Below are 14,392 nucleotides of genomic sequence, written 5' to 3'. Positions count from 1 at the left end.
TTTTGGATAAATTCTACTGCTCCCGAACATTTTGAATTTGTTGCTTTGTTGAGTTTTACAACAATCTTCATGGAATAATGCATCTAATTCTTGGTCTTAAAATTAGTTTGGCTGGCCTCGGCGATCTTTGTCCACCAAACAAATCATCTCTCGTACGTTGAAACTGATGGATCACATTAATCAAAAGCTTCGGTGTGCTTCAGCTCTTATTGAAGTAATGCAAGAAGTAATGCAAAACTTCCCGCATATGAAGCTTTTTTGTACAAAATTCGAAATTTTCGAAGTAAATAAAACTATGATGTTCAACAACTAAGTGAGAAGAAATGACAGTAAGTTGTACCAACAATGGGTCGGAATCGGTAAAAAAATTATTTTTTAAACCAAAATTTTTTTTTTGTTTAGCTAAAAATATTTAAAATTTTTATTTTAAAGTATAATTTGGTGAAGAGTATATAAAATGATACCCGATAATATATATTTGTTGTTTTGGGAGAAGACACAATTATTTTCCAAAAAATAAAAAAAAAAAATTCGAAAATGGCCCAGTTCACGAACGGTTATCACCAGGGAAACCAAAATATGCAAATGCATGTTTTTTCTGGTGAGTCGAATGAGCACATGGATAAGATATTTACACGTTTCAGAACTATTTAAGAATTTTGGCATCGATTTGTTAGTGCATATTTTTGCATATTTTACCCTTAAATACATATTTTTGCATATATTTGTTTTAAGAGCATATTTATGTCATATTTTGCGTTTTTAGAGCATATTTTACTGTTTAATAGCATATTATGAGTTTATCAAAAACAAATTTTGTCTTACTTATTTTTCGCTGTTGTGGTACAGGTTTTTACTTCCTTTGTTTAAAATTCAAAATTGAAAAATAGATGGCTTTTCGCCAAAAAACAAATTTAAAAAACAGAAATTTTTTTTTAAATTTAAAATAACAATTCGAAAAATTTTTTTATCCAAAAAATGAAAAAACTGAAAAAAAATTTTTGTTCACCTAAAAATATTTAAATTTTTTTATTTTGAAGTATAATTAGGTGAAGGGTATATAAGATTCGGCACAGCCGAATATAGCTCTCTTACTTGTTTTAATATAAAATAAGCATTATTTTAATAATAGCTCCATCTAAATATCAAATTTTAGTTCTAATTCAAACTTAACCGTTCTAAGTGTTAAAGAAATGTTGTCTTTTAAATTTGCTCCTGTAAGATCAGTTGATGTCGAAAGAACATTTTCTATATTTAAAAATGTTTTCAGATCCAATAGACAACGATTTTTATTTGAAAATTTAAGTAAATTTTTTTTTGGTTAAAAATTATGTAAAAGTTTGTTTTTTTAAGAGCTTATTTTTTAAATTTTAAGAGCATATTTTAAAGTTTTTACTGCATATTTAAAGCGCCTAAAACGCTTTTTTTAGAGCATATTTCCGGTTTCCCTGGTTATCACTATACCAAAAAAATATTTTGGGACACATCCTAAAACAAACCATGGTTTATTTTGAGGAGGCTAAGAAAATCACTATTTTGCATATAAATTTATTATTTTCATTTCAATTTTAAACATAGTGTGCAACTACTAAATGTTATTCTATTTTGCTAAAATTGTCATCACTTGGTTATTAGGGGACAGGTAATCTACTTCCAGTATACTGGTCTAGGTTTCCTTTCGAAATGTAATAATTCGTCATACACTTAATCGGATAATTATAGAAATATCGATCTTCATGTATTGAACAATTGGATTTACTATTAGGGCTCTTAATTCACTATTGAGTTAAATATAAAATGTTGTGGCCTACTTAGATATAAGCTTTTAATAATGACGAACCAGATATGGCAGCCATACGCAGAGAAAAAACATGGTTGGACATGGTTACGAAAACTATACTATGTTCTCTGTAACAATATATTGTTGTCGTAAACATATAAATATTGTTTTAATTTAATTTCAACAATATTATAGTAACTGTAAACGTTTATATTTTCATCGCAATTATAAATGAATATGGGTTTCGAACAACTAAATAATGATAATTGGGTAAACATATTATTTTTATGTAAAACCATTAAATGTTAAGTTTATATACTCGTAGTCATAATATGTTTAAGATGTTAACAGAATATGTGTACAACAACTAAATAATAATAAATGTAGTCATAATATGTTTAACATGCAAACAAAATATGTTTACTTTTAATAGTCTGTTTTCCCACCATTTGTGAGTGTTGGTGTTTGTATAAGCTATGTTATTTTTACAAGTAAATTTTGAGTGTCTGTAATTCCCATTCGCTCTATAGTTTTATTTGTATATTATCTTTAACTTTCCTAAAGCGAATAACAATAGATTTGATTTAATCAATAATATTTTAATTGTGAATTTAGTACTTTAAAACTAAAACCTATTAAAATTTTGTATTTCCAAAAATAAATTTTAATAATATGATTTTTTTGGATCATAATATGATTTAATTGTATCATAATATGATTTAATTGGGTCATAAATATGATGACTTTGGGTCATATTATGATTGATTTATATCATAATATGATTATTTCAAAACATATTATGATTGATTTTTATCATAATTTGATTATTTCAGAACATATTATGATATTTTATGATACTAATAATGATCATTAGGGTGGGTAAATTTTTTTGACTACTAAGCGTATAGCAAATTCCTAATCTACGGAAAATTCTAAGAACTTTTCCAGAAGAAACCATGGTTCTAAAATCAAAAATTCCGATTTTCTCTATTTTTAATTTATAGGACTAACAAGAAATGTATATATAACATAAAGAAAAAATTGATTAAAAATAATGACTGAGTCCAAGGTTATGCTTAAATTTCAAAAAATTAAAAAAGGCGATTTTTCGTTATTTTTTTGGGAAAAAGGTGCTTTTATTCTTTTTAAGTTATCTAAAAAAATTTCTAAGAAGATGTATAAAGAATATATAGCTACAAGATGTTATATGTAGTACTCGACGAGAAGATTCTATATATATGTAATTTTTTTGAAATCGGAACACAAACGAAGAAATATTATTATTTTTAAAATTGAACATACCCGAGGTCTCCTAGCAAAAGAGGTCTTGAGCTCCAAATCTTCTCGTAAAAAACCGGAAGCTCGATTTTGATTTTAGAACCATGGTTTCTTCTGAAAAAGTTCATAGAATTTTCCGTAGATTACGAATTTGCTATACGCTTTACCACGTTTTTTGGGCCGGAACAAATTGGCCCACCCTAATGATCATACTATGTTTAGGACTACAAGCAAAAATCTGATCATAATATGTTGCTCTTAGTTTATGGTTACCACAACCATGTTTTTTCTCTGCGTGCATATCATCCTGGGTATTAAAAACAATTTTAATACTTATGTGCAGGGCATTATAAAGTTCCCCTGGCCTTAATGTAAATATTTTCTAACATATTCTATTTTTATTCCTTGTTGTAACAGCTGTGCAATATAAACAAATTTTTGGTGTTACAAATAATATTTGAAAATGTATAAATTGCAAAACAATACATACATAAATGAAAATAAAATCAGTGTAAAATAAAATATATTTTTATTGCATTGATATTCAGTTTGTATATTTGTATGTATTTCACACAAACACAAGGAAAATATTCACAAAATATACGAAAAAAAATATTAGATTGATGCTGCAACTGATTGAATAAAACCATGTCTGTGTATTAGTCTAGGCAATTGAATGACATGTATTTTTCATAAACATTTTTCCCAAAAAAATAAAAAAAAAAAACATAAAATACGCTTCAAAAGAGCAGATTAATACAAATTTGTAGATTTTGAATTTTTCGTTGCAAGTTATAAAATATTAATCAAAAATTCTTTTTGTGCATTGGCAATAAAATGTACTAATACAGCAATAAACAGCAAATGCCAGAGGATCATAAAAGTTGGCAATAAAAAGCGCGATTTTCTATTTTGTAACAAATTTAAATTTCTCAATTTTCGTATCGGGTTATTTTTGGAATTTCTTTTTTGCTTAAATAACTTTAATAATAATTTTTAATACACCCTGCATAATTATTTAAAATAAACATCTAATACAGTTTTTAAGTGTTGTTACAGTTTTACAGCTAAATGTATTTAAAAGTGTTTAATTGAAAATGTCAAGTCATTAAATTTTCAACACTTAAAAACTTAAACGATAAACATTGTAAAACACCAACAGCAACGAAAACAAAAACATACAAAACAACAACAACTACAACAATAATAATAACAGACACGAAATTAATAAAAACAACCCCTCTCAATTTAAAAATTTAATACAATAACAACAACAACAATAAACCACTAACAACAAATGTAAATATCCACAAATGATTTCATTTCACCACTAATAAAATTCTATAATATTTGCGACAACAATAGAATTGAAAAATGTATCCGGTTTTAATTAGTATTTTGTAAAACGACTCTAACAATGATGATGATGCTACAGCATGATGTGGAATTAACAATGTAACATTTACTGCGTGTTCTTGTGTATGCTGTATTTGAACGCTTGAAATATGCGATAGATTTATGGCAAGAGGAGTATTAGTTGGAAAAAGAAATAAGTATTTGATCATTTGGTCAATTTAATGATTGTTTTTCTGATTTTATGACACTGAATTGAAAGAAGAATGAGAAACGTATTATAAATAAAAGGCAATAAATTTAATAAAAACAGATACACTCCTCCCTTAGTCATGCGAATACATATAAATATGGTTGTATTAAGGGTACAGTGATGAACAAATGTAAGATGTGTTTGTAAACATTTCATTTAAAACAATGTTTAATCGAAATTCATATCATATATCGCACTGGTTCCTCTAAAGAGAACCAACTCAAAATTTAAAAAATTTCAGTAGAATCAAAAAATTGTTTGTTTTTTTAATACATTACAATGAAATTTGAAGACGTATACAACTGTATTTATTGTCGAAAGAGTAGAGAAAATGATGTAAGACTGTACATCGATTTCTTGCAAAAAGTGAAAATTTAAACATTTTGAGTTGACTCTCTTTAGATGAACCAATATGATATCCATACCCTCAATAAAATAATGAAAATATTTTAATGTTAAAATTTTAGGAAAACTAAAACTAGCTTAAAATGTCTTTTTGCATATGTTGATGAAACTAGTTAAAATAATTTTATTTGTTTCAAGTAAAGTCTTTTCAACTATTATCTGCATTTTTACCTTTTCAATTAACTCTAATACTTGCATCGTAGAGGGCTTTCGTTTTTAATAAATTATATGTAATTTTCTTACTTAGTTATTAAAATGTCGAGTTTTGTACCAACAAAGCGACATATGCGCGACAGACAAAGATCGCCCTGGTCAGCCAAAAATGCCTGAAGACCACTAACACCGTACGGCACTCAATATTAGACACGAACCGGATGATATCCGTCTGAAACAATAAATTAAATGGAGAAAAACTGCGTTTTCAGTTTTTCATTTCGTGATCCTGTTTCCTTTTAAAAGGACTTAAAATTTTACGTGGAGTACATTTTTAAAAAAATGTTTTAAAATACTTCCAATCATCGTACAATGTCAAATTTGGTGTCAAATGATCAAAAGGAGTTGTAAAATATTTCGTATTATTTTTATTTTATCCTGTAAGGATAAAAATATGTCAAAAATGTCCTTTAAAATTTGTATCCTTGAATATCCTTTTCGATTTCCAATAATTTTTTTTAAAAAAAATAGTGAGTTAAAGATCCAAATATTGAATACGACATGCCAAAATTTCATCCTTTTATCTTAAATACTTAAGTGTTAAAAAATATTTTAAATTTGAATTATTTGATTTTTTATATTTTATTTTAATATTTCATTCGAAAAAAATATAATAAAATCCGCTGTGAAAAGCAACGAAGAAGACTTTTTAATAAACAAGTAAAATGGTATAGTCGGGCAAGCCCGACCTTATGATACCCTACACCGTGTATATGATTATAAATAGTTTTCTTTTGATATGAAACTTATTTGTGTTGAATCTTATTTGAATACACACATTTTTGGTAGTGGGCCTTATATGGGAGCTATGACTAATTATGGACCAATCGCGATATATGGTGGGATGAATTGCGATATATGAAACATATTTGTGTTGAATTTTGTTTGGATACTGACATATTTGTATATATTGCTGACTGATCGTCACGAAATTTGGTCGTACGACCAAATTGTACTGAATTTGGTTTGAATATGTTTATAATTAAGATATTTATGAGAGCTTAAATATTTTCAATTAGGCCAATTGTATGGGGACTAATATAAAGAATGGGCTGATTCTAACCAAATTCAATGGCCTTTGTCCTTGGGGAAATATAAAGGTTTATGCCAAATGTTGTCGAATTATCTTTAAACCTGCGACCTGTAGTTTGACTACAAGGTTTACATGGATGGACGGACAGACATCGCTTAGTCGACTCAGAAAGTGATCCTGAGCAGATTGGTATACTTTAAGGTGGGTGTTGGGATAATATTTTGTATGTTGCAGCTCTACCCATTACAGCCCTAACCCATTACACCTCCCCCACTATGGTAGTGTAGTTTATAAACATGCACTTTTCTTAATAAAACTTGTTTGTATACTAATAAATTTTTTTTTATGTTTTAATTTGACCTTTATATATATATATATATAAAGGATATATGTATAAAGGATGAAATTTTGACATTTAGTATAAAATATTTCGGTCTTTAACGCACTATTTTTTTAAAAGGAATTTATTGGCAATCTTAAAGGATATTAAAGGATAAACATTTTAAAGGACATTTTTGACATCTTTTGATCCTCACAGGATAAAATAAAGATAATACAATATATGCTACAGCTTGTTCTTTTGACATACAATTTGTCATTGTTGGAATAGCAGGAGTATTTTTAAATATTTTTTGAAAAATGTACTTCTTTGAAACTTTGAAGTCCTTAAAAAAGGACACAGGATCACTAAATGAAAAACTGAAAACACAGTATTTCTCCATTAAATTTATAGTTTCTGACGTATATCATCCGGTTCGTGTCTAACGAATTTTTTCTCTATTTGTCGGACGGTATAATTGGAGGAAGTTGTTGTAAAACTCAACAAGAACTTGCAAAATCATTCATTGTCATTTGTCATTTAGTTATTGAATATTATAGTGTAAACAACAAAGTTTATTTTGCTTCTAAAATGTCGAATTTTGTACCAACATAACTTCATATTTAATTGGAGAAAAAGTGCCACTGATGCACACCGATTGTTCCAAAAGCTTATCGTGAACAATCAATGTGCGAGAGATTGGTATTGAAAACCAAGAACTGCAGGCATTACTCCATGAAGACTGTTGTAAGACTCAACATGAGCATGTCAAATCATTGAAAGCTAAACAAGTAGCAAAAGCAGGGAAATTGGGTACCATACAAATTGAAAGCCAGGGAACTTGAAATACGATTCTGCATGTCCGCTTCATTTCGTTATGAAAAAAGTAATTTTTGCACTGAATCATTACTCGCGATGAAAATGGAAGCCTGGCCAACCAGTCGAATTGACATTAAAGACAAATATCCATGTCGCTAAGGTAATGCTCTGTACTTGGTGGGAGCAAAAGGGTCCTATCTATTATGAGCTGCTGGCCAGACCATCACGGGGAACCTGTATCGAACTAATATTCCGTCATGACAACATTATTCAATACATGTTAAAAAGTATTTATAATGACGTGGTTTTGAAGTTTTGCTCACCCGTCTTATAGTTCAGACCTTGCACCGTCCGACTACTATTTGTTCCAATCGATGAAGAACACTTTTTCTTTGATATGCTTCAAGTTGTAACAGAGAGTCTGATATAAGTTTTATTCGTTCTTGGCCTCAAAAGATGAGCAGTTCTTTGGGCTCGGAATCCATATTTTGCCAGAAAGATCGGAAAAGATCATAACTAAGAAATTTGTTATTTAAATAAATTTATTTTTTTAATTTTTTTCGGAATTTTCCGAATTTGGATTTTTTTTTTATTTTTGGTGCAAAACTTAAACTCACATCTATTTGCTTGAGAAATACACACAGATTTCTCAAGGTTACTTAAATATCACATCGAAAGACCTAAGAACTTTATTCTACTTAATTTTTTACAATGTTATGTCTACATGAAACTTATTTCTGTGTAATTTTATGCAGATACAAACATTTTTAATAGATTTATTCTCGTTAAAATGATTTTCGAAAGTGGATCTTATAAGTGCTACGACCAATTATGGACCTATCGTCATTAAATTAAATCGCGTGCTTTATGTCTAACTTATTTCTGTAGAATTTTAATAGATACCAACATTTTTAAAAGATTTACGCTCGTTAAAGTTATTTTCGGCAGTATGCTGTATACGTCCATTATGGATTGATTTCCTTTTATACAAATCTTATTTGTGGAGGAATTTGTGTACCTATTTATATCAGACATTTATGACAAGCAAGTTCTATTTCGAGAGGATATTTGTGTGGGGGCTATGGACATCGTTAAATCGGAAATTGATACTGAGTCGATCGGCATACTTAAAGGTGGGTGTTTTGGGAGTAGTGAACATTTCTGTATACACCACTTTAAATCAGACATTTATAACAAAAAACTCTTGTTTCAGGAGGACATTTGTATGGGGGCTAGATGGAGGACAGACAGGATTAAATTGGAAATTCATTCTGTGTAGATTGGTATACTATAAGATGGGTGTTGGACTAATATTTTTGGGCGTTACAAACATCTGTTGATTACTGCGATTAACTTCATCATAAGCTGAAATGAGCTTAACACTTCAGTTTGCCCTTCTGTAAGAAAATCAATAATTTACAGATTTTTTATATTAATCGCAAATTATTATATGAAGTCAAATAAACTTAGTATAACGAACTATAGAAAGACTTTGTTTGAATAGTAAGGCATAGCATGACCATGTTTTAACGCTTGAATCATTAAGAGCAATCAATAGTATCTGGAATATTTGATGAGAAATCCCAATACTGGAATAGCTTACTTTTTGTGCCTCAACTATTCGAGTTTCTTGTGAGAAAAAGATTTGATCACTTCCTCAATATACAGTCATGACTCTATCTAATATGTTATTGATTCAGATCTCAAAGAGATAATTTCTCTTCGTTAACATAAATATAAACTCGAATTTACTATTCATAGTTCAAATTAGGTATGTATTTAGAGTTATTTTCAGTCAATAAAATATGTATTTCAAATTCTCGACCATTGATACATTTAATTTATCAAAACAATAAACGTACGTACACTTTTGCTTACCACTGTACACGATTCTGCACTATAAGTCACCAACACACAATAAGATGACAAAGAAAAAAAAAATAATACAAGTGTTTAAATTGATTTCCGTTGTTGTTTGTTTTTTTGCTTGTCTGCTGTATATAGTAGATATATGTGTGGATTTGCCATTTGTTCAGTTGTGCATTTTTAGTTTCAGTTTTATTTAATTTTATTTTTATTATTAGCATTCCTTTTCTGTTCCTTTTTTGCTTTCAATGTATTTATTTAACATTTAATGTATTTTGTAATTGTTGCTATAGCACGCGTGTGTTTGTGTGAATTTTAGAGTATTTAAAATACTAAATTGATTTTATAGTGGTTATTTAGAGATGATGGCAAATTATTTATGCCATATGTTTAAAATACGCTATAAATTTTTAAATACTCACATACACATAAACATGACCATAAAAAGGCTTTTAAATGTTAATCATATACATTCATATGAACATGTATACATAAGTGTATGGTGGTAGTGTGACTGCTGTGATCTGTTGTGAAAAATAAAATTTTCAATATTTTTTTTCAGTTTTTTTTTTTTTTTTTTGCAAATAATGTCATGACAACAGAATCATTAAATTAGGAAATTCTTAACACAAATGCACTCTCGTAAATTCTATAACAATATATTTTATGGTTATTTACGAAATTATTTCAAGCACACGTAATTGAATTGCTTTTTGTGGACATTTTTCAAATAATAAATAATAAAAACATTTAAATGAATCACTCACATTAGTGCCAATATTATATACAATACATTTTTCTATGTTTGTATAAATAAGTATGTATCGTATAGCAAATTTAAATTGAATAGAAGACTAATGCCTAAAGGTAGAATAAAGTTTTAATTACGAGTGGCAAACTATTTTGGTGGCATCATAAATATGTCGAAAATTTTAAATGCATTTTATTTAACAACTCAAAATTCCAAACAAATTTTGTAATAAGGGTTATTGGTCCCGATGACATCTCAATGCTTATAAAGAACGGCCCGCATAAAATCTGGACGCAATCAAAACATTATTACAGCGCCCCCTGGTGAATAAAATTCACAACTCTTCTCATATTTTGTGTAAAAGACATATACAGTTATTCGTTACAAATATCAAGTTTGTAATTTTAATATTCTTTAATACAGACACGATGGAACAAAATAGACGTGAACAAATTTTGCACACATTCTTAAAAAATCCAACATATAGTGGTTGTACAATTGCTAAACTTCTAAAAATTCTGAAATTTACAGTATGTAGTATTTTAAAACGTTACAAGACCACAGGAACTATAAACAGAAAACCAAAACAAGTGAAAAAAATGAAGGTCAAGAACCCAACTTTAAAGAAGAATATAATAATTTCAATTAAAAATAATCCTGGGATGTCCGACCGAGATCGAGCTAAAAAATTTAATACAAGTAGAAGTGCCATTCAGCGTATACGTGCAATCAGTGGATTAAAGTCCTACCGAGTAATCAAGTACCCAAACCGCACAGTAAAACAGGAGTCTGCTGCCAAAAAACGTGCTCGTCTATTATACACCAAAGTTTTAACAAAGTTTAAAGGTTGCATAATGATGGATGATGAAACATACATAAAATGTGATTTTAAGCAGTTACCTGGAAACAAATTTTATATTGCAACGCCTTATCTTGCGTCATGCCACTATTCAAATGTTGCCATGAAGTGGTACAAAGACAATGGTGTAGATGTAATACCGAAATTTATGAATCCTCCTAATTGTCCACAATTTCGAACTATCGAAAAATATTGGGCAAATGTTAAAAATAAATTAAAGAAAAGTAAAGAAGAAGCAAAAAATGAACGTTTAATGTTAAAAAAATGGAACAAGTACGATGCAGAGGTGGGCCCGAAAGATGTGCAAAAATTAATGGGAAGCATTAAGAGACATGTTCGTTCTTTCATTCGCAATAACAATAATTGAATTTTATTTCCTCTTTTCTATAAATTTGAATAAATTACCTTTAATTTAATATATTATTTATACAAATCCGTCTTTTCTTTTAAAAGTTATAACTATTTTCATGCGTCCATATTTTAAGTGGGCCATTCTTTATTAAAGAATATTGGTAATGTAGCAACTGAATATCTCACTCTGCTTCTAGAACTCTCGATTCTACTGATATTTGGAAAGTTGCGCAAATTATTCATATTCTAAAACCTGATAAACCTGCTACAATTTGAGAATAGTACAGCCCGTTTTCTCTATTATCTTTTTTAGAATCTCTAATATTATCATCCCTGAACGAGTATTTATCGCTCGCCACCCACCATCATGGCTTCAGGGTTTGCCATAATACTAGGGTAATCGATTCTTCGACATTTTTTAAAAACTGGTTTTCGGTTTCTTCGAAAAATAGCAATATAATATAAACCGGTTTCGGTTTCGATTTTTTTATAATAACCGGTTAACCGGGTTTTTCGGGAAAATATTAAAACGCCTAGAAATAACATGAAATATTGTTTTATTTATTAAAATAATTGTGATTAAAACAATTTTAATTACTTCTTTCAACCTTCACAAGGTCTTCGGTTCAAATTTGATCCATTTTGAAATTAATATTTAATTTTTTCTAAAAGTGAGTGGTTGATATTTGTGATATTTATTTAACTTCAAATGTCAATAACTACGATACGTTTTTAGAAAAACAAATTGGCAAAAAAATATCTAAAAACTCGTTTGGACTTAAGGTCTTTGGGTCCTATTTGACCTGGAGTAAAAATCTTGAATTTTTGTTACGCAGAATTAAGTTAAATGTTTTCAGAGCTTTGTAAGCACTGCAATATATCTTTGGTAGCTCTAATATATATCTGTCTCTTTTCATTATACTTGATGAACATTATACTCGAATAAAAACTGGGATTCCTTGGGTAAATACTAGGGTATTCGAATTATTCGATTTTTCTCTTGTTCGAATAAAACGAATAACTCGAATAAGAGATTTTAACTTGTTCGAATAATTCGATCACACATTTAAAATTAATCGAATTATTCGAATAATTTAATTTTTTTTTAAAAATTAAAGAATGAAGTTTTAATGTCGGTTTTTTAATATTTTATTGTTAAAAAAAACAAAAAAAAATAACGTTAAATAAAGATAACAATTCAAGTATTGATAATGTTAAAAAGCATTCGAAAACAAAGTTCATCTTTAAATTTTCAACAGAAATATTCTGATCAGATTAACTCAGATTTGAGATAGTTGGACATTATCCTGAATTCAAATACAATATAAATGTATTAGAACTCTTTTATTGAGTAACTAATTCTTTAGTAAATTAATTATTCACTATTTCTAAATTATTTATAACAAATTGTATTATACATCCAGCTCTATCAACGTAGCCGAATCTTTGCTTAATAAAGTGATCTTGGGGAATTACAAAATAAAGGGAATCTGTCCAAAGTTTGATATCGTCAGTGAATGTGGCTAATTTGAAGTCAGGCAGCGCATGATTGACTCATTTACAAATACGCAAAAAGTTTATTACCATGTTCGACAAAGATGTTCAACGATGTTCAAAATCATGTGTAAGACGAACTCCATGCTTTTCTTGCAACAAAACGTTAGTTTGCAATATTTGTGTTTATCATTAGATTTATTAAATATTTTGCAACACTTACGTACGCGGTTAATAATATCACTTATATACATACATATATTTTAAGATCATGGCCTTCATCTATTTCAATGTAATCATTATAAAAGTCATCCTCAATATCACTTTCGACGACCGTTTCAAAATCACATTCTCCATCACATTCAACTCCTCTTTAATCTAAGTTAATATTGTGATTATTAATTGCGATTCTTCTAATATTTTGCCAGCTAAATAATAAATATTTTATTCCGTAACTTTTATTTTCATTGGTTAAAGTCCTAAGTTAAATATTTTGAAAGATTTGTTTTTAGATTTTTAACTTCTTGCAGTAATATTTATACATTTATAGAAGGAGCTATTGGAACACTCATCTACAGTGATCGAAAGTCCCTTTGTCTTTAGTTATTTGTCGAATTTCAGAAACAATACAATTTTTGTGAGTCTTATTACTTATTTAAATTTGAAGTTATGAAAAATTTTAAGCAATTTAATAAATTTAAATATATTTGAACATTTATTCGTTTTATTCGATTATTCTACAAAAAATTGTTCGAATTATTCGTTATTCGAAAATGGCCATTTTTAAATTGTTCGAATAATTATTCGTAAGAAATTATTCGATTAATCGAACGATCATTAGTCGAGCGAATACCCTAGTAAATACCAATACTATATTTTTCTTATCCTTCGGGTAAATTTTTACCCATTTTAAAATTAAAATTTAATTTTTTCTAAAAGTGAGTGGTTGATATTTTTGATATGTTATGACTTTTATTTAATTTCAAATGTCAACAACTACGTTAGGTATTTTTTTTAAAAAAAATTGAAAAAAAAAAATTTATTTGGATCAAATTTTACCCGAAGATCGTTAACGTCTGTAAATTTGAAGACCTTATGAAGGTGAAGATAATCTCTTAGGAATAAAATATAGTTTAATTACTTTGGAGTACATAGATTTTTTTCTTTAGTTTTTATAAAACGACATTAAAAATTACCTTTCACTCAGTGTACTTGTAGGACATATAGATAGCAAAGAATGAAATAAGGCTTTCCAGATCACTTGTGACATTTGTCTAAATATAAAAAGTCTTCTAAACTAGTTAGAGTATTTGTTTTAAAAAAGTTTTTTGGATTTTGCATATTTTTTAAAGTTTTTAATATACTAAAACTCATAAAAACACACTTTTAGAAAAAAAACCGGCTATTCGAGAAGAAAAAACCGGTTTCTTCGATATTCGAAATTTTAGCTTTTCAAAAAAACCGAAACCGAACTTACCAAAAAAACCGGTTATAACCGCTTATTAAAAACCGGTCCGATTACCCTACATAATACCACGAAAGCTTTGAATTTGATCAAAACTCAGATTGCCAATGGCCTCAATCGGCAGCTACAGTGTCAACGCACAATTGTTGCAGC

The sequence above is a fragment of the Calliphora vicina genome, chromosome 4 (genome assembly GCF_958450345.1).
Source record: "Calliphora vicina chromosome 4, idCalVici1.1, whole genome shotgun sequence".
NCBI lineage: Eukaryota > Metazoa > Arthropoda > Insecta > Diptera > Calliphoridae > Calliphora > Calliphora vicina.
Note: the sequence above shows the minus strand (reverse complement) of the source record.